This window comes from Athene noctua, chromosome Z (assembly GCF_965140245.1).
Source record: "Athene noctua chromosome Z, bAthNoc1.hap1.1, whole genome shotgun sequence".
Taxonomy (NCBI): Eukaryota; Metazoa; Chordata; class Aves; order Strigiformes; family Strigidae; genus Athene; species Athene noctua.
The window spans coordinates 22,696,450-22,719,048 of NC_134077.1; the positions used below are offsets into that span (position 1 = coordinate 22,696,450).

A 22,599-nucleotide genomic window follows, 5' to 3' on the forward strand; every position below is an offset into this window, starting at 1 on the left:
GAAACTCCCCTGGTCTCCCCCTCTCTGAGCCCTGGCCAGGCTTTGGGTGGAATGCAACACGAGAATGAAACCAGAAATTTTCCGCTCAAAACAAAGTTGCCAGCTATTCTGGCTTGACAATCTCTGGTATAGGAGGCTGGACCCACTCACAGGGGCTTTGGCAGCCTCACGTATGGATGGACGCACTGCGTAGGATTTCCCACTGGCCAGGACAGGCTCTGCAAACCCTCCCTGCAGCCGGGGCTGCCCAGAGACTGCGGGTCTGGATGATGGTAACATGCAGGTGATGATGTATCTTTATTAATCACTTTTCTCCCTCTCATGTAGTAATGATTTGATGCATTACCCTGTATTTTACTATTTGTTGCTTTAGGTGCATTATTCTGCCTTTTCATACTGCATGTTTTACTCTGTTACATTATTTGGTTATCACCTGTAAAATACACCTACTCTTTTCACTCTATGTCCGAGTTTAATTGGTATCCTTAATCAGCAACACAAGAGCAAAGCCTGCTGATGCTTTCACTGATCTGACAGAAGCGTATCAGGGTAGGAGAGGACTTCAGAATAGAAAAGAGGGTAGGAGAGGTTATCCCTTTCCATTAGACACGAGTTTGTCAGGAAGACTTTCTCCCACTGGAGCAGCAGTAGGGCTGAGTGGAGCACCACCACTTGCAAGCCAGCCTGAAGCTGGGGGATTTGCACATGCAGGCTAGTCTCCTGCTTCCTCTGCCAAGCACAGCACTGATCCAGAAAGGTGCCCCTGGGGGGGGGGGGGGTAAGGAGGGTAAGAGACGCAATTTAGTCTACTTTAAGGGCCTTTTTACGGAATTGCTTGGCAATTACAGAAAATACGTTTGAATTCAGTATTCACATTGTAATTGGATTTATCCAGGAAAATAATTTTGGATTTGTTTTGACAAGGTTTGAAATGCAAAACAAGTTTTGTAACTATATTAATCAAGTCAGTCTCCTATGAGAATGACAGCCTATTTTGCCATAGTGGGACTTTTTGTTGGTAGACTCAAGTGCCAAAATAAGCAGAAACGGTGTGCTTATTCTCTAGGGGTAAGTATAGGCCAGTGTGGTTTCAATTCACCCTTTGAAGACCTACCCACAAAATGATATAGGCGTAAGCCATGTGAGAAGCTTCTTGCAGCTGAGAGGACAGCATGGGAAATGTTTGTGGATGGGTCCATGGACCAGACAGCTGTTCTCTCCAGCTGCAGCTCACCTGCATGGGAAAGCTCAGTTTAGACACAGCATCTGAAGGCTGGCAATGTGGCTCCTTCATTTACTGCCTTTTCAGAGGCTGACCAATGAACCCAAATTTTCACAACCCTGTAGCTTGCAATATATGACCAAAACTGAAATACATCTAGAGTGGGGATGCTTGCCTAGGCCTCACTGGTGTGTTCAGCCCCACAAAAGACTCCTGAGTGCTGCATGCTGCTCTCTTCTCCAGAACCCCATGCCAGCACCAGGGAATCACTGGCAGCTCTTTCACCCCTGTCCTAAGGGCCTCTGTGCATCTTTCTCCACTACACGCTTGGGAATGCACCCATCCATGATATGACTGGTTGGTACATAATACTCTATCTTCGAACCGCACTGTAATGGAAAGCTGGGGAGCTGGAGCCTGTGGGTGCCTCAATAGGAGGTAACGGGGCCTACTACCATTAAACAAAATCAGATAATGCTGCTTTAACATAGTAAGATGACCTTATGTAAGTACTTTTTAGGTGAACATTCACAGAAAAAAGGTATCTGCCAAGGTCCTGTCCTGAACCCCTTAATTAAAGGAGTAGTCCTGTTAATTTTGTAAGATTACTTGCCTAAATACATACCACTCTTGTGAAGAAAGTGGTGTATTATTTAACCCTAAATAAATTAGGCTATGTTAAGCAGATTGACATGTGAGGAGACCATGAAAAGATGAAAGGGATCACAGAGGCTGTTTTGAATGTCTGTTTTGATTATTCTTTACAAGAGTACAGAGTGGAAGACATTCGCATTTTGTTTTTATCAGAAGTAATCCAACCCCCTCTTAACCTTCATTCTAGGAGGGTAAATAAGCCAATTTATGGAAATGTCTTTGATTTGTTACTTCCTCTCTGAGAAGGGTTGCTGTATGTCCCCAGGACACTCTGCCTCTGGAAGGCTTGTGTCTCCCCAGCACCCCAGCCTGCTTGCTTTCCCCGAGTTCCTCCTGTGGTGTAGATACCTCTGAGATCATCCGAAAGCTTCTCCACTGAACCCAATAGCCTTCTGGGAGATCTCTCTGCTGCTTCAGCATAACCTGGATAAGCAGCAGATAGAAAACAAAACTTCTTTCAGAAGTGGTAGGTGCATTGGTGGCAATGTAAAAAAAAAAAAAAAAAAAATGGAGAGAGAATGATCATTTCTATTTAAACCATGGTTGCAGTTCCGCATAACTTTCTGTCTAAGGGCACATTTAGAAAAAGTTTAGGCAATACTTTTTTTCTGCAGAATCAGCTGGGGTAGAAATAGAGAAGTTAGCACTCAGCCCAGTAGCAGAATGGCACCGCATGTCACTCTGAATTTTGCATTTACATCAGCTGAATCCTGAAAACTGGATTTATGTATGGTCATTGACAATTTTTCATATAAGCATTTGCCAACAACTGTTATACAACTGCTAAAAGATCTGCAAATCTGCAGATTTGTTTATCTGCACTCAGAGCTCTCAAGCCGAACAGGTCCTACACCCGGATCTCTTTGCCAAAAATCATGCATTAGAGAAAAAATAGTGGGCTTTTTTATCCCCTTCCTGAAATTTTGTCTTTCAGTTCAGTTACGAGCAGGCATCTTACTAGCTGATGGTAGTACATTACCTTTCCTTTGCCATCACTGACTGCTCACAGGCTGTCACCTTCTACCAGAGTCCCGAGGTATCATATTTTGGAAGGTGGTTATTGATGAAAGGGGCTTTATAAATATATTTAATACTTTATCCTAATTCAGTGAGAAAGGGTGTATCAGATCACTTGTTCACTTAGATATGAGCTTCAGAAACAACTTAGTCAATGACACAGGATAAGAATGTAAGCTTTGGTTTCTAAAGAAGATGACAAATGAAGTCTAAATTAATGGGAACAAAAGACATTTATCTAATTTTCTTTTTCCACAATTACTTTTTGCAATTGCTAGGACTTCATTTCATGCACTTTCTCTGGTAGTGAGGAACTCTTCCACAGCATATTCTAGTGGGGTGCTTTTTTACCATATACAAGGCATATTATTTACTGAATATAGGTTTTTAGATTAAAATATAAATTTGGGCATTTAAGGCAATACAAGTAAAGAGTCCTTTCAGGTAACAAAAAGATTCCTTTTTAATTATAGCTTTATTATCACAGTTTTTAAAAAATAATTCTCAGCAAAATTAATTTCCTTCCAAGGAACAGATACCCAGTAGAGGTTACATTTATTCAGTAAGCATTGCATCTAATGAGTCCAGTTATGGAGCTACCCTGTTAATGTATCCTTGTTATGACGGAGTTAGTCTGAATTAAATACATAGTACCAAGAAAGAACTAGCTGTTCTATCAGTTCTGTTAAGACACTAGGTTTTTAATCTATTACTACCTAAAGCTGCTACATAATGATGAAAATATCTCTGTCTGTGAAGACAGGAACTTGATATCAAAGACTGAGACATCTGTTTTACTACAAGTATCCAAACAGCAGGTAATTTATCTTAAACAATTACAAGGTAAATTTTCTTTGGTACTGGTTTGTCCTCGCAAAAATGATGGAACAAATGCTTGAATGAATGACTCTGACAAACTAACATTGAAGAAATCTCATTAAACCTCATTTAATATTGTTGAATGGGTTGAGTGGCAAGGCAGCTTGGAAGCCAGAGAGTGAGAAACAGAAAATTTAAAAATACTGTAAGCTTTAAATAAAACATAACAACATTTTGTGTGTATGTGTGTGGGGGAGGACCATTACATGTAAGTCGGTGTTTGATATGTGGCATATAATTACAGGAAGTTTGTAGAAGGTGCCATGATACCTGTCAATTATGAGCAGGCAGAAAATGCAGTTAACATACATAATTCATCAGCATACTGCCCTTTGTTGTTAAGCTGACTGATTTAGCTCCATAACATAACTGCTTATTCAAAACAAGACATTTAAATTCAAATGAAATACTGTTACCTCCTCAAAATGTGTTCAGTTATTATACTGATTCAGATGTATATGTGTGCATTCCTAAACGTTATCATGGAAGACTACAACTACACAAATATGTGTATATATACAGCTACACATACATGAGCACACAAATCTGTGGTATTATGAGGAGGAAGAGGTGTTATCAGTATCAGTCAGCCCTTATATTCCTGCATGAGAGAATTTGTTAGCCAGTTCTGACTTTTAATAGAAAACATTTAACAAGTAAAATTATTTAAATGTTCTTAATATATTTATTGTTTATTCTGCTAGTCTCACAGAAATTATTTTCATAATTGCAAATATACTTTAAAATGTATTAAAAATATAGTGTAAAGCTAAATTCAGCTTGACTTCTCCAGCTCTAGCCTTTAATTGTGCTTGCTTGAAGTCAGATGGATTTTAATAAAAAAGCCACATATCCAGATAAGGGCTAGCAGTAAGCATTGATCAGATACTGTGTGGAGGATTTTCATGCTTTTTTTCTGAGTAGGTGTGCCCTCATTTAAGATCAAAATAGTAAAAAACTGACATCTACTATGACTGAAAAAGCCTAATAGAAATATGGAGATTCTGGAAATTACTAGTATCCATTGCTTGGGTATGAAGAGACAGAAAACAGTTCAGTGTTTGGAGGCAGACGATCTGAGATACAACAGAAATTTGTGTACAGTACAAAAAACATAAAGAGGAAAGAAATTAACTGCTTTTATGTACTATTTCAGAATACGAGAAGACACATTGTGAAATCAAAAGGATATCAATTAAGAAACTCATCAAGAGAAATGCCTTCTACATAAAAGAAAGGCTTCTGCAGTTGGAGTGCACTCCCACAAGGTGAGTGGGAGCAAAAAACTCTTTTGCTTAAGTAGGATTTCTGCAAAGTTTGAACTTCTATGAGTGCTGAGTGCATTCACACCCATCTATAAAGGAAGCTGTGAATATTCTCATTGTGTACGAAGGTCCATGCTAGTGTGCCAAAGGTGCTACTATCTGACGAATGCATTTACTTTATGAGGAGGTTGTCTGCATTTGCCTGGGCTGGGTTGGATTTTGGATGGGTAGATGAACTGTGCACCTAGAGTACGCTACATCCTGTGTTATTACTACATAAGCATAAAAAACTTCCAAGAGGCAAATCGTCTTTACTCAGAAAATTATTTTCCTAGGAAGAATAACAAAATCTAGTAAATCAGATGACATGTAAAGACACATGACATGGAAGTGATCTGAAAGTGTGAAGAAAGGTAGAAAAATGGGCAAGGGATCTGTCCTCTCCTCCTGCTCTGCAGTTAACTAAAGACCCTTGCTGGCAGCTTGGCCTTGGCCTGTAACTCTTTCCAAGCCTCTATATTCCCATTACTGACCTGAATGAGGCCACAGCTGAAGCAGATATCCTACCAGTTCAGTTTTGTAAAATGTTTTGGGTTCAGTTTTCAATAGACTGTTGATGGGAATAGCAAAACAAGAAGCAATTGATCACATCCCAGTTTATATAGTTTTAAAAAAGGCAGGACAGGCTGCAAAATTAGCTTTGTGGGAGGAGCTCAGGCTGACTCCCTTCTGTGCCTCTGAAGATTCCCCTGGTGCCCAAGTACTTTCCTCCCCAGCTGCCAAGGTGTTTGTCCTTGCTGTGGGGCTTCTGGAGTCAAGTGAGGACACAGTGGCTGAGGCATCCTTTGGCTAGACCTGGGGAGAAGCTGCAGGTACTGCATCTCATTTTATATTTTATCATCCAAACTCATCTCTCACATAAGATGCTGTCTATTTGTTCTAGCAAATGCAAAACTGAATATCCATAATTAAGATCAGGTTTTGGATATGGCGCTTTGGTTAGCTGCAAATAAATTCAAATCAATTTGTCAGCATGTAAAACAATACAAAGTGTTGCCATATTTGTGTCCAATACATAACGTACACTATTTATCTATCCATAGAAGCGTTGAAAACAGAACAAAAAAACCCAGCATATTTTGAAGCACATGAAGAATAAAGTAATTTCTCATAAGAAGGTAAAGATGTACTCAAACATATGTGCTGCATAAACAAAAAATTTATTGTACTCACAAATTATTTGTATACCCTAAATGAAAAAATGACTGTACTACTGATTATTTCCTCCGAGTACACATAAAATAGTGCCAAGGGCAGAACATTACCAAACTAGTTCAACCACACCTCAGGCTTCCTGCAGGCTCACTGAGACAATGATCTCCATACATTTACTTGTCTTTGTTGCCCTTTCTCTCACCCTTGGTGATTACTTTGCACAGAGCAACTACATGGGAACAAGATGGCAGGAAGATGAGGAATGTAAGAGCTGGAAAGCAACTGCAGTTTGGGATGGGCAGAGGATGTTGTCCCTCTGTAGAAGGATGGAGTAACCCAAATGTGTGGACAGTGGTCAAACAGCAGTGAGGGTAAAGACACTGGAAGGCCAAGAAAAGGAAAGAAAAGAGAATTTCTGGGAAGTCCTTGCTTAAGTTTTACCACCATCTTGTAGACAAGAACATTCTGGTTGAACCTGATGGTGTTTTATTTACCTACGGCCAGCTGGGTAATTTTTGTCATGCTTCTGGTTGCACCTCCAAGAACATTCTCAAGGGCAAATATATTTCTTTCACATGTAGTAGGCTCTGTTGGGTGATGCAGCAACAGCTACTGTCCAAAGCAACTAATTCAGAACACCTTTAACAAGTCCCATGACTGTAGTAGAACTTGACACATATTGTCAAAATATTTCTCCCCACTTAGATTGTAAACACCTAGTTTCTTTGGATTGGAGGTTCATAATTCATTTGACAATGGAGGAAAACCCAAAAATACTTCCCCTGCTCTCCTCCCAACACCACAACCATAATCAAAGGGTTTAGGTTTTAGTACTAGATAAAGTACATAGTAGGGTATTATTCAAAGGGGATGATGTGGAGGAAATATGAAAAAAACAGCCCTAGATATGTAAAAGATGACCTTCAGTGAGCAGGAAAAAAGTTTATCTCCTAAAATCCAGTGCTCTCTCATTTACCAATGCTTCTACTCATGCATACCAAGTTACTTCTAGGTCTAGATGAATATAAAGTCTTTGCAAGATGTAAAGACAGTCAGACCAGTGATTTATGAGGAACAAGCTGAAATAAAAGTTTATTATTCTTCTTGCTGACCTATTAAGGATGTTTTTTGAGCATGGACAGAAACTTGTGTCATTCTCTAAAAGTGTCCCCATTGGGTACCTGTCATGGAGTCTGCCTGAGGACTGGATGTGATTTATAGAAAAGGTGGTGTTTAAAGCTGCACCCTATTGTTACTAAAAGAGCAGAACTGTACATAAATTTTAAAGTAACAGGGGAAATTTGATGCTTTATGGCACAAATAGTTCTTTACAGGCAAAACTGCATAACATACTCTGTGTGGAGAGTTAAATCAACTGTAAATGAAGACACATTTCCTCAAACATATAGCAATAGGCACTTTATTTACAGTATCACATTATGACATCGGTATCATGTTTTAAGCCCAGCTGGCAACTAAGCCCCACAGACACTTGCTTACTCACCCCTGGTGGGATGGGGGAGAGAACTGGAAGGGTGAAATTGAGAAAACTCATGGGTTAAGATAAAGACAGACTAATAGGTAAAGCAAAAGCCACTCACACAAGCAAAGAAAACCAAGGTCATTCACGGCTTCCCATCAACAGGCAGGTGTTCAGCCTGTCCAGGAGAGCAGGGCTCCATCATGCATAATGGTTACTTGGGAAGACAAACGCCATCACCTCAAATGTCCCCCCTTCCTTCTTCTTCCCCCAGCTTTAGATGCTGAGCATGATGTCATATGGTATGGAATATCTCTGAGGTCCGTTGGGGTCAGCTGTCCCAGCTGTGTTCCGTCACAACTTCTTGTGCAGCCCCAGCCTAGTCACTGGTGCATAGTGTGAGAAGCAGAAGAGGCCTGCGCTCTGTGTAAGCACTGCTCATCAGTAATGAAAACATCCCTGAGTTATCAAGTTTCCAGCACAAATCCCAAGCATAGCTCCATACTAGCTACTATGAAAAAAATTAACTCTATCCCAGCCAAACTACAAAATATTGCATATGTGTAATACATATAATGTTCATCATCAGTATAAAGATATGACTAGCTTATAGCAGAGCCAAACTCCCAGGCTTTGACAAGAGAGCATTGGCTTTCAGCTTTCCTAGCAAAGTTGCTGTCAATGATTACAGCAGTTTCTGTTCAACTTTCATTTTTGATAAAATACAGGACACGATCCCAGTTACTGAGATGCAGGATAAGGGATTTTAATTCTCCAGTATGCTGTGGTGTGCTGGCAGCTGAGTAACAGGTATTATGACAGTTAGATTCAGACACATACTAGACACTTATTTTTCAGATTAGTTAAAGTAACAGCTGCTTTTTATTACAGAGTTTTCAGATGCAGAACCTCAGATGGCATACATTATCAAATCCATTGAAGTCAACTGGAACTACGATAATTTACACCAGATGAGAATCTAAGCTATCATTGGAGATAGAGCCTCACTACAGGAATCTTAAGATCTTGAGAAATGCTGCCTAGTGGATATAGCAGAGAGTCTGGAAAATCATTTGATCTGATTGTGTCAGTCAGACCATATGTTAAAAGCAAGGTGTGATAGTCTGGGGAATGCCTGCCAGATATGATTTCATTGTAATTTAAAGTGCTGATTAAACTCACCATTCTGTAGCAGAAACAAGATTACATCTATGGAGCTGAATCAGCCTTCAAGACTACCTCAGCCAGGAATCTTTTCAGCCTGGAAGAGCAATTAGATTGCTGCTACAAACAACTGACAGTTATCACAGCACTTTGACATAAGCCTGGTGTGTATCCCAGGAAAATCTCATCAGAAGTCTAACAGACGTAGGCTCTTTCAGGAAAGAAACCTCCTTAACTGCAAAGACAGAAAGTAAAACTGGGGAGAGGAGGATAGGGAAGGTTTTGCCTCCTTTCCCCACAGTCACACTCTTCAGATGCCCATAAGAAAGGAGGAACTGATGGTCAAGAGTAGTTGTGCACAGACCAGCAAATGCTGTGCTGCTTCGCAAGGACTTTGTTGCAACACAACCAATAGCATCTGAGACACAGGACTCTAGCAGGAGAAAGCAAAGATCAGCTGTGGAGGCATGAGGTACTAAGCCATCATCTCATGACATTTGTTACTTTGATGTCTCCTGTCTCAGTGAGAGTTGCCAGGCAGAATCTTCACCATGGGGGACAATCACAAAGGTCCAAAGTTAAAGATGATTCTTAAAAGCACTCAACCCAAAACTGAAGTTCCCAACTATGGAAACATAGCATCACCCACCCAAGAGGTTCAGGTGTATAACATAAGGCCTACTTACAAATGTGATGCTTTGCTTACATATAGATTTCCAAAGTATTTTAAGTATACTGGAACAGCTATCTGATGCAAGGATGGATGAGGAAGGAGTGATACATCACACCTATTTCTCAGTGAGTGGTGACCAGTGAAACTACAAAGAACATGCAAGGCAGTCTGATGAGAACATAAAAGAGAAAAACTACCTCTAAAAGAGAATAAAGAATATCCTCATAAGTAAAGTACTGTTTGGGAGCTTAGTGAGGAACACGCTTCATCTGAATAGAGGCTAAGCCCTGGAGCTACTGATACCAAGGGCAGCAGTTAGTACAGCTCCATCCTGGTCAGTACTGCAATGGTGAGGTCACCAGTGTTACCTACTACTTCCATGACACTACTGTGGCTCCTCCTTCTCTTGATTTCTCGAGATCATGCAATTTATTAGCTTCTTCAGCAAAGGACAGGAAAACACAGCGTCCTTTGTGATGCCTTTTTTTTTTTTTTAAACATATCCCTTCCTTGTCAGTACTGAAGTAATTAAAAGAAGCTGGAGGACTTGTATAGGATATTAAGGCCAACTTTGCACCAAAAACCTGTTAAGGTATCAGGCATAAGGTTTCAGCTTGGAGGAAGCTTAACAGAAAAATTCAGATGATCAGTCATTAAAAAAATGCATGGCAACAGATACAAATATCCAATTCTTGTAGGGACTACTTGGAATGCTGATCTCACTGAAACATGCTCCCCAACTTATTTTAAATTTCTTACGTAATTATACTCTGTTTTCAAGTTCTGGTCACTGCACAGAGGTCTCTTTTGTATAAGTTCATATTCAGGTCAAGTTCAGAAAGGCTTCATAGCCATCAGAGATAAGACATTGTCCTTCTGCCGATGTGGTTATGCCTCAAGCTGCAATAAGGCTGAAGTAGCCATTGTAAGGGATATTTGTAGTTTTTATTACTTGCAGAAAGGAAGTTTTCAGCCAAGCAAGGATATAATTTTAGTTCTCTATGCACAGTGAAAGAATTGGTTTGCTGTAAATAATGATAAGCCAATGTTACTAATTACTTCTGCACTTTTTATTTGAAGGACTAAATATCATTTTGCAAACAAGAGCCCAAACACAAGTTGCAATTTTTGGACAGGCATACAAGGGTTAATCCATGAGCTAGGACTGTTAATCCAAAACAGTATTTCACCTCCTGCATATGACCACAAGCTTATAGAGTAGTTCAGAATCATCACATACACCGTTAATTCACAAGGCTGTTGCTCAGAAACTAGACTAAACGTGAAAAGGAGTGCTAAAATTCCATGTGTAGCTGGCTGTCCTCTGTGTACATCTTTAGAGCAGGTTTTTATGCAGCCTGTATCCCTTACAACACCAAACCATTTACAACTGTGCCCTTTCCTACACCGCTGCTGAAGTTCCCATACAAATGTTAGCAAAAAAATGGATCATGAAGTAAGCCCACAGCAGAGCTGAAGGAAGAACCCAGACTACCCTGGTTACCATCAGAGATAAGTCTAGAACATCCACTGTGACCACACGGGCTGATCTGTTTTGTCATAGAGATTTCCTGAACTGCTGCAGAATTGAGCTAGAGTATGTCTTTTAAGAAAGACATCTCTTGAGATTAAACTCCTAGAGATGGAAAGCCCCTTATAATTTTAATTAAACTGTTCCAATGATTAACTGCTCATTATTCAAGGAAAATTGTACCACTAAGTTCTAGTCTGATTTTGTTCAGCTTCAACATTGAGCAATTGGATCCTGTTACGTCTTTGTCAGCTAGATGGTAAAAACAGGCATTAAATTTCTATTTCATTGCAGATACTTTTGGACTGCAGTCAATACACTTTTCTGGTTTATAAACCAAATAGAAAAACTTCCTTGTATCATGACACATGAATCAATGATTTTTCTGGCTCTTCTCTCAACCTTTTCGTCTACCAACCGTCTTCTTGAATCCCAAACTGGACAAAGCAAATTCCAACAAAAATTGTTTCAGTGCCAAACCTATAACTAGTATTGTCTTTCTAGTCCCCAGAGATTTCTCTTTGTATAGCCAAGAATTACATTCAGTGTTTTGACCAAAGCACCATATTTAAGAGTTCATACATTGTTAGCTTCCACAACAAATCTCTCTGCACCTCTTCATTCCTCCTCCAAATCCCTAAATAAAAACTCATTAACAGAAGAAAAATTCCAACCAGCATTTTCATTTCTTCTTAAATCCAGCAAAACACAAGTGTCTGAAGAAGGCAAGAGCAGCCTTAGCTTTGCCATAACATGATGGGTGATTAGACTATGGGAATTATCTGCAGACATCGGTTTATTCCCTTATTTGTTACAGCTGTACCAATACATGTGAAAAGGTTATGCAAGGCAGAGAAAGGGTAACAATGATGCATCTATGGTGTAAGACATACTTAAAAAGACTGCCTCAAGGTTCAAAAGTAGAGTCAATCTATAGCATGGGGATGTTTTTGCATTACTCTGAGATGCCAAAATAAAGTTGTGTAAGCATGTAACATAATGAATGCTTTAGAGATGATCAGACACATGATATACACAGAAACCCAGGAAAATAAATTGAGGCTTAGATGCTCCTAAAACAAAAATCTGTGTTTGCTAGGGAATTTTATTTTGAGAACACCTTGCTCAACTGACTTTCAATGGCTCCAGATTTGGCTGTTCTTGAGCTCTGGTATTTGGTGGGCAGACCAAATGTACAGGTAAAAAGGACAGTCTGCTTTCACTGTTCACAGATGTATTATTTTAAGAGTTATCCACAAAATATTTGTCTGCTTGCCCTCAACTTCTTAAATAAAGTCATGTGGACTGCATCACATCAATGACTTACCTTTGCTGCTTATTGGATCCCCAATCTTTTGGGTCATCTGGGTATCATTAATAATTTTGTACAACGTTTGATGTAATTTAAAATTAAATAACACATGGTCAAAAGCAATTTCTAAAATAGCCGTAATATTAATATACTTGCTCAGTTAGAATCCTCTATTCACTATTTTGGTTTTTGCTGTCTGTTAACCAATATTCTGTTAATTAACAGGTCATATTGATCAGCTTGGCATGACATACAGAAAGTGTCATGCAGTGGTAAGTCAAAATGTTTGGAAGAAGTCTAAGTATTACATAAATACTCCTGTTATGTAAACACTACTTTTTTTTAATCAAGTGTGTTGTTTAATAAAACTGTGGTCAGATATGTTTTTCATATACCCATATTGACCAACATTAGTTCTACTGATCTTCTTGAATAGCTTACATACCAGTTACACATTTTTTGCCTACATGGATGCTAGCCAGTAATCACTGTCCTCTTTACCCTTTCTACTGCCAGTACTTTTAACTTAATCAAGTCCTCTGGATTGTCTTTTCCAGTTTCAAATTTATTGGAAACAAACAGTAGAAATACAGATAGCTGTTTGGTCAGTCTGAATATAAACATTGAGTTAAAGTTATCTTAACTTGTTACTTTAAACCTAGCTCCTGAGTTACTGCTGGAATAGGATTTGTTTTCTCACCCTGTGAAGTGATAAAGGCTTGGGGCTTACCCATACGCTTCAAATATAGAAAAAATATTTAATTATTCAGTCTTTTTTGTTTTTCTAGGAACCTTTCCATCATTTCTATAGATTCATTTGATTCTTAGGACTAACATAACCCTCCCTAAATGTACCACCTCTAGCCATGAGGGCAGCAAGAGACATGAATGATGCTGTGTTCTTCGCAGACGTAATTGCCATTTACAGCACTGACTCACAGGAAGTAGTAAGTCTACATAAAATATTCCATCAGACTGGCTGATGTATTATCCCAAGATGGAGTGTTGAGGCAATAAACAGCAGTTACTGTTCTGAGCATCTGTTGAAAGGACAGAGGCATCTTAAAATCTAGCCAACTTTCAAAAGTTAGTTAAAAGCAGTTCTGTATTTTCTTACACATCTCCTAAACGACTTGTTCAGCTTATTTACAGAAACATGTCTTTCATGCTATGTGGCAGATGCACACAAAAGAAGAGACCGACTTAAACAAAAACAGTGATGTTAACCACAGATGAAAGTGCAGGCAGAGTAACCAGGGAATTTTTTTTGTTCAGCATTACTTGCAACAGCTGGTATGACTCAATTAGAAAGGTGTAGTTACATTGACTCTGCTCCTTTCAGAAAGAAGTGACCTGTGGAGAGACATGAAGAAGCAAACTGTAATTCAATCCATCTTCATTCTGCCAGACCACAATATCCCATATAAAAGATTTCTGCAAGAACATCACAACATGCAACAACAAAAAAATACTTACTAGACTAAATTTATCAACAGTTTATACCTGGGACAGCAGAGAACTAAATCAGATCTAAGTTTTTCTTTTATATTCCCCTCTTTACTCCCATCCACCCCACATCTTTTTTCTTTATATGGAGACAGTAGAACCTTCATCTTGTCTAGGAGCTGTCATTATTTTTTTCCCAAGTAAACTTGGAAAAAATATTTTAACTATCTTTGTACTACCAGTGAACATGAAAGGCTAGTAGTATTTGTAATTTTTAAGTATTCTTCACACAAAATTATGATTGTTGTAATCATAACAAGAATCACCACTGTCTATTAGTATTTGTATCATTATGCTTTCACTCATCAAGGTAAGATCTATACAAATGCTACCACAAATACTCTTGCTGAGATCAGCGTAAGTCCAAGTAGTAAATTTTGCATAATTTTCACTCTGTAGTGAAAGTGTATTCTCATCCGGACTGTAGTCTGAAACATTATTTTTCAGTTCTCAAGCTACTTTCAAACAGTTGTCTTCTGAATGCTAATTTCAGTTTTGTGCTGGCAGATCCATACAGAGCATGTAATGAATGTTGCTATGGTTATACTCTCCATTTAGTAAACAGTATGAAATAAACCCACATGCAATGGCAATAATGCAACTTAGACCAATCCCCAGGTACTGTTAAAGTGGTTTATCTTAATTTACACTTTTTAAAATCTGAGTAAGCAGAGACTGCAGTTTCATTTCCAAGACACCAGTATAGGTGACACCATCCCTTTTAATAAGTGCTCAAACTTAGCAAGCAATTTTTTACAACTAGGAGCATCACTGCAGGCAAGGCAAGAGATTCTGAGCAAAGGGAAAAAGTTCCCTTCTTCCCCTTAGCAGATGTGGTGACTGCAAGTCATGAGTACCAGATGGAGGTTGTCACCACAGCATCAATTATTGGGAGAGGAAACTGTAACTTTTGCAAGGCCCAGAGCTATTTTAGGAGGATTTTCCTGACGCTAGAATCAGTCCTGGGCGGATTCAATTTCCCAGCAGTAAATGCCATTTAGAGGGTGGAGTTGGCAAGGGACTGGGTTTATATATTCATCTTTAAATCTTATTTGCACTAGTTCTGCCCTTCTCTTCCTCAGTTCTTCCACTCCTAACTCATATCCTAGTGATTTCTCATTTTCTTTTTAAAGAAAAGATCTCTAGCTTTCCTAGTGAACTTCAAAAGCAGCCATTCAACTGCAGCCAGTAAACTTTTGTTTTAAAAAACAAAAAGCAAAGCCTTTATGTTTGCAGGGATAAATTGAAAGATCAGAGTAGGGTGCAAATCGACTTAGTATTGGTTGTCCAAGTGTGCATATGGAGAGCTCTGCTGCCTGTGCTGTTGCCCTGAGCACAGTGAAAACTGTGCTCAGGCTTTGCTGCTGCTGCTGCTCAGAACCACTGGAATCACAGAAGAACAAGGTGATTCTGTAACAAAGCTCTGAGAAGCACATATTAAAATTACTAACTGGAAAGCAGTTCTGAGTTAGGGTACTGGAGAGATTCTTCCATCTTCTCAGATTGGGGGAGCAGTAGCATAGCATCAGACCTTCACTACAACTGGAATTCAGAGGCTCCATAGAGATCTGTCCCTGCCCAGAGGCTCCATTTTTTTTGAACCACTAAAAAAATGTATTTTACATGAAGGCAGCAGGATAGATTTTTACGCCTTCTGCTCACGGATCACAACATCCGCAGGATGACTGATGGTGACATCTGCCGAAGGTTGTAGTCACAGTATCTGACACAGTATCTCCTGGAGCTTTTGAATCACACCACACACAGTGCCTGTAGCTATTCTCCCTGAAGGACCCCAATACAGTCCAGCAGAGGACAGTGTCTAGCAGTAAGATAGCTGTCCCATGAGTCCTGCCTAATTTACTGAAGCAAAGAAGCATGGATACATATTATCAAGGGTCCCTTCCTTTTCATTAGTAAAACTGCCAAATCCTTGCAACTCCTAATACCCCCCTGGAAGAAGCTTAAAGCACTAACTTTCCAGAAATTCAAGAATACATTGTGCCACCATTATTCCAAGTAGCAAGGTGTAGCAGAGCATATCTCTCAGCTCATCTTAATCCCTGGAGCACAAAAGAGGAAAAAGAAGAATGCTCTCCCTTTCTATTTAGAGCAACTTCAAAAGTTAGGTGTTCTTTAGTGACAGATCAGTAGGAAAAAAAAAAAAAAAAAAAATCCCTGGTCCATGAAATGGCTTCTAGTGAAACTTTTGAAGGTACTTAAGTAGAAGGAGCACTGGTTTCTCTGACAAAATTTTACTGCAGAGCTCTAACCACAGCTTATCTCCATCTTCTGAACTTGATTACAAGGCTTAGCTTGAGATATTAGCTCTGGTATGATTTCCAAGACTGCAGGACAGGAAGAATATGAAGAAGGAAGGTAAGCCAATGGAAAGTTTACAGGACATTAGTCAGGACAGAGCAGTACAGCGTACTGGCAGAACCAAAGTATGGTCAAAAGAATATGGGAAAGAGAAAGAAGGAATAGAAACAGGCAAAGAGACAATGAAAATACTTACAGTTGTGGTATAAAATAAAGGTGAAAGTATGTCAACATCACCCAAGATATATGTCAGTAAGCTATGTTTAACTTTGAAAGTTGCTTCAAATGGATGCAGCTCAGTTACTCGGTCTTGCAGGGGTAACTTGGTAAAACACGTACACCTCAGTCTAATTAGCACTTGGGCTAAAAAAATGTCAAATACTTTCTAAAGCCCTGGAACAAATGCCCAAATATTACTTAGTTAAACCTAACCTGCAAAAGTACTTCATGACACTTTGCGAAAGGATGGAGTTGACACCATACAGATACAAATGGAAGATGAAATCTGGGTGGGGAAAAAGTGAAAACAGCTCCTTAAAATATTACTCCCTTGCATGGGGTCTTTATTAATTATTGCTCAGTGCACAGTTCTCTGACCAAATGAAGCTTAAGCAGATGGTACAGTGTATTTTTTGTGCAACACAGAAAATTCTCAATATCTGATTTCATAGGGTGTCTGAATTACACAGAAGATCTCATATTTAGAGCACTGCCTTTGCAAGTTTATCTCTGATTCAACCCAAGGAAAAAGCTGTCTGCAAATCCTGACTAGGTGTTTCAGTCCCAGCAAAGGAAGAGTCTGGTTTGTGCTATTGTTCAAATACTTGTAAACTAAGAATTTAAGTATCAGTAGGAATCAAATTTTAAATAGACTGTTAAGAAAAAAATCCTAATGTCCACCTCAGTTTCCCCAGCTTGCTAAATGAAATCACTGGTGACGAAGTTAGGGGAAGCAGACATTGTACCCAAGCTTTTTAAAAGAATGCCAGTTGTTTAAACAGGAACCATTTAGGCGTTGCTTTGCAATCCCTATCTTTTCTCTGCCTCCATACTTTCTTCAGGTTCTCTGTTACAATTCATAAAGGCAGAGAAGTTCACAGAAGACTGGCAAGTATCTGAAGGAATTGCTGGCCAGTTAGCGATACTTCCCTCTTCCTTGAGCTGCTGTCTTGGCTGTGCTGGTGGAGGCAAGGGTCCTACTGATAGGCACCACATAGTGCCTGGGCAGGAGCTTCAGCTTTGGGCATATTTAAGCTGTTCTCTTATAAGTACAGCTCTCTTGCTGTCACGAATAAATCTGGAAGCAGACTACTTGAAATGGGAGAAAGAGGGGACTTATTTTGGATTTGGGGGCTTTTTTTTTTCCAATTTATGCGATTTTAAAAGCCATTTTACCAGCACTTTGCACCCTCAAAAATGTACTTTTGAGAGTATATGTTGTTTCTCTTTCTTTGACACAGGTGAAAATCTAGGTAAGCAATGACTTTTGTTCCTGATATTAGCAGACTGAGGTCTGCATGCCCTTCCTCACGCAGAGTTTCTGCCTGAGAATTATTATGTTGCCTGCCACAGCAAAGTAGTTATTTGGTCTAGTGCAAGGAAGTCTGAAGTTAAGTGCAGTTTAAAGGGAGGAAGCCCGAGAAGATAAAAAGGAAGTTTGTCAGTGTAGGATGCTTATCCACAGGAAGGCAGTCCAATAATGTTTCCTTTTAGACCACCAGTCCACTTTCTGTACACCGTATGTGCCGAGGTGTTCCTACACATGCTGGTAGACCAATTGGTGGCATTTTGCATCTGATTAACTTCTGAACTGGCCTATCACATTTTTGGTGGAGGATGTCTGACCAGAAGAGGATAAAGGATAAAGCTTTGAGGAATCTTTTTTTTTTTTTTTGTAACCACTTTACCACAATTAAACACAACAAACACAATAAACACAAGTGTATGTGTTTACAGTGAAGAGAGAATACCTATAAGAAAGTTATCTTAAAACCTTAAGTTTTCAACAAATTTGTTTTTATTTTGATAGAGGAAAACTAAAATCCTTTAAAAAGTTTAGAAAAGCCTGAGAGAGGCAAAACACTGTTTTTACTTTGAATGTTCACGAATTCTGCAACTCAGATCTATAGAAGGTTACAACAAATCCAGATGGATGTTAAATCTCGAAACCTCTCAGAGAAAGGTCTTTCTGCTTTTGATTTTTTGCACACGGTAAGTTAAAACTCTGAAAAAGGTGAAACACTCATTCTTCTATTCCAAGACTGAAATTCTGAACTCTAATTCAGTTCAACATTTAAGAAGTAATTTGCACATTACCATTTTACTTGTAACAGTGATGCTTTTATCCCTAGTAACTTAGTAGTGAGCTAAACTGTCCCAACAGATATCCCAACACAAGGCTCCTTATAAGGAAAAAATAATTCATTCCCAGGGTCTATTCTCAATAAATGTAAACTGAATGCGCTCATTCCTTGAGGATATACAGAGCAGCATTAATTCACACAGCCTGGGGACTATGGCATATACAATACCCTCCCCTTCAGCCCATCTCAGAATGACTTCATACATCAAGTATCAAGCCACAAAAAGGCAGAGGACACAGAAATGAGTGTCAAGAGGATTTAGCTCAAATTAAGATGTTTGTCTCTTTACATTACTCTAGAATGCTCGTAAAGCGTGCTTAGTATCTTAAGTACGTTTTCCTACACGCTTTTAGATTTAGTGTCTGACTCCAGTTTTGGAATCCTCATGGAATGTCATTAGAACAAAAAGCTGCACTTTGAAAGGGCTTATTCAGTGCTGCTGGTTTATTTTCACTTTAATAGAGAGACTCTGAAGAGCTGGCAATATTTAACCTAGTGTATTTGATTTAAAAGGCTAGTAGAAGGCAAACATTATTTTTTTAACTCCTTAAATTAAAAATAGTTTCTGAACATAATGAAGGTAACTATTTTAAGAAAAAATTGTAAAACCAAAGATACTGACCAACTACAGCATCTTCTCCACTGCCCATGCTTAAGATTATACTTTTGATATAATTTAAGATATATTGACATCACTACTGTTTTTCTGTATTTGAATTTCCAGAGTCACTACACTGCAAAGCACAATGGTAATCACTACTTTTACCTACAGCAGTCTTTTTCAGGCTTTGAAATGAGAAATACATTTGATATCCATAAAACCTATTAGCTTTCTTATAAGCACTGAAGAGCCTAGTTATCTAAAAAGGCTTAAAGAAACAGGATAAAAAAAGACTTGGTTTAGCATTGTAAATTCAGCTGTTTCAGTAGATCCATCAGCCTTTCTTGTATTTGATTATTTTAGTGCTGTCACCTTAAGTTCTTGTGTTTTTTTTTCTTGAAGTTCTAGCTCTGAGAACCCTCTAGCCTCACTTCCTGAGTTTCCTCCTCTTTATCTCTGACCCCCTACCCTCCCAGCACTTAAAAGTATTTTATGCAGCACATAAATCTAGATTCTTGTTCAGCTTCAGTGAAGGAATGCTGAGTCTCATCTTTCCAGATAAGTTTTAACTAGGAGGGTGACTTGTGCTGGCCACCATTAGGTTGCCTGCCATTCATTTTTCTACATTTAGACAATTATTTGCTTCATAGAAAGACAACTCTGCAGCTATAGCAATCTTTGTTTTAAACTAGCTCAACTGGTAGAATGCTCAAGCCCTGTACGTTTTACCAGAATGAGCAAAAATGACTGCAAGTGGCCTAATACTGTGAAAAATTATTAAGAAGGAATTTCACTGAGTGGTGAGCAAGGGTATTTTTCCAAGCAGCTCATAGAATAGCCTTTGATTTCATGCAGGAAGTTAATGTTAAGGTTGCTGTTTTGCAGCCATTCCTTCCTCTCTGTGTAGCTCTGGAATACAGACCTCCCAAAACCGCAAGGCAGAAAAAGAGGATAAGGGTGCTCAGCTCAGCAAGGTCTTTCCACAGGAAGACCATCCACTGAAAGAAAAAGTAACTAGAAATTAAAACACATTTCAGGTATGATTTTAAACACATTTTAATTTCTTTCCTGGAGTTAACACATCTTTCCAGTTGTTTTCCGAGAGTTAAAGGAATTCAAGGGGCAAAACTGGCATGACAAAGGAACTTCAGCCTGAGATCTTAATCTGGATGCTGTTACGGTGGTACACCAGTGCAGAGAGAGCCTAAGGAGGAGCATACCTGGTACTTATGGCTGAATGTCAAGAGCAAAGATGCCATTACCTCTTCATGTGCTCCCTAGCCCAGAAATAAAAATGCTTCACCAGCATCGTGTGTAGCTATTAATATTCATAGACTTAACAGCAAGTAGCTATTCCTGCTGAGTGGCAGATGAACGAAAGAGGTGGATCTATGGGCTTTTCCACATGTTTTTCTCTGGGATTTCTTAAGGAAATTTAGTAACTTCTGCCCAGATCGGAAAAGACAGAAGAATGACTAAGCTAACTGACACATGGGCTACCTCTGCTTATTATGGATGTTTGGTTGTTCACTGGCATTCCTCTCATTCCTCTTAATTTTTGCTGTAAAGCTCCTTTACTATAATGGGAAGAATTCTTCTGGTGGCATTAGTGTGTTATTTTTATTGCAGCAGGTGGCTAAGACCTGCTAAAGAACAGACATTACCCAATTTAGAAGAGCATTTTTACTGACTTCCTAGACACTTGTTTAAAACAGAAATAGCACTAGAACAACAGAGAAGAAAAACTGCTTCGAGTTGTGAGCAATTATGAACAAAGAGTAAGTGATGGGGTGAAAGTTAAGAATCATTTTCCTCTGCTCTCATACACATGCAGTCATGAAGTTCTTTTTTTCCCCCTACTACGTATTCCATTTCTCTGCTCTCAAACACTGAAATACCGTGCTAATAGTAAAAGAAAGTACTATATCCTCATCTCTGGCCTGCAGCATTCAGGCTTCCTAACAGCTCCAAAATTTAGTGTAAGTTTGTAAATCCTTTTAAATCCTTTTAAAATACATGCCTAAAATAGGAAGGAGTCAGTTAATATCCCAGTAAGGTATCTGACGATTCACAAAACTGGCACCTCAAAAGTAACTGTTTTGTGCAGTCCATATTCAGAAACACAAGCATTAGTTTAAACTCCTTTCTTACCCGGAAGGTAGCTCTGATGATCCCAAAGAAAAAACAACTTGTAGTATATACAAAAAATAAACCGTGCAGAACATACACCCTACCTGTAGTCTGCAGTTTAAACTAATTGGTTAAAAAACGTTAGACATTTTCTTAGCATGAGCAACTGACAATAGAAAAAATAAAACAAGTTCTACACCTGGACATAAAAAAATTCTCTACCTGTGAAATTTCAAATTAGTGCTTTTGTCTAAGAGCTTACAAGCGTATGAAAAAGCCAATACTTGCATATTGCTGATCTTTCTTTAAAAATCAAAGTCAGTAAATCCGACATGATTCTTTCAATTTCCCGTCCATTTTTAATCGAAAATGCGGTTTCTGCAAAGCCCTTCAATCCCCTGTTCAGAAAATAATCTATTGTTCTAGTCTGGGATTTTTGTGGAAACAAAAAGTAGACGTCAAATTTCAAGTCAACCCGGTGCGATTCGTACTTCTTGGATCCCACTCCTGGCACTCTCGGTATTCCCTGACGGATGCGCCTCCCGCCTCCGCCCCTCCCAGCGGGAGGGTTGCATTGCATCATGGAAAATGTAGTCTGGCTGGGCAGACCTGCCCACCTGAATGGAGACGACAGGCACTCAAATCACGGCTTCTGCGTTGCATGCTAGCAAGTGCTGTTCATTGTCAAATCCAGTCCGGATGAGTAAGTATTGTTTTCAGCTGTGAGTCGCCAAAAGTGTCATTTCCAAGATAAAGTTCCAATATATTTGATTAATTAAAAATACTGATTGTTCTAAAACGATGCATCAAAGTCTCTCTCCATAGGAAAGGCGGTATCGGCTTTGACTGCTAGCCCTGATCCTTATGGTATAGTATTTTCGCAATATTTTACATTAGCAGCGCGGCTGTAAGTGAGGCCGGAACGCCTTGCTACAATCAGGGAGAGCATTTGATGTTTCCCCAGTGCTGTGCAGGAGACCCATACCCTCAGTCTGCCCGGGCGCTTCATCTTCTCTCTTCTTTTTTTTTTTTTTTTCCAGGAAGGCCATTTAATTTGCGGAGACGGTACGATCCCGAACGGTGTGTCTTTTAGCGACACAGTAACAGAGGAAGAATCCGTTCGACTTTACGCTCTACTGCAACTGCGCCCCTTGCTGAAAACGGACCGGCACCGATGGCCGGCGCCGGCCTTGCCACAGCGCCTCTCCGACACCGAGGCGAACGCGAGGCCTTAATTGCGTCAGACGGACTCACCGCGGGTCTGT

At 39.3% G+C, this 22,599-nt stretch overlaps 1 long non-coding RNA gene across 1 annotated transcript; it reads right to left on the minus strand.

Annotated features, from left to right (window-relative positions):
* Window positions 1-7,656: 7,656 nt before the first annotated feature.
* On the minus strand, window positions 7,657-21,668 carry LOC141973214 (uncharacterized). The gene is made up of 2 exons (XR_012635494.1): window positions 21,557-21,668; window positions 7,657-13,765 (listed from the first exon to the last, which is right to left on the minus strand). It is a non-coding gene; the product is annotated as an uncharacterized LOC141973214 (long non-coding RNA).
* Window positions 21,669-22,599: the final 931 nt, after the last annotated feature.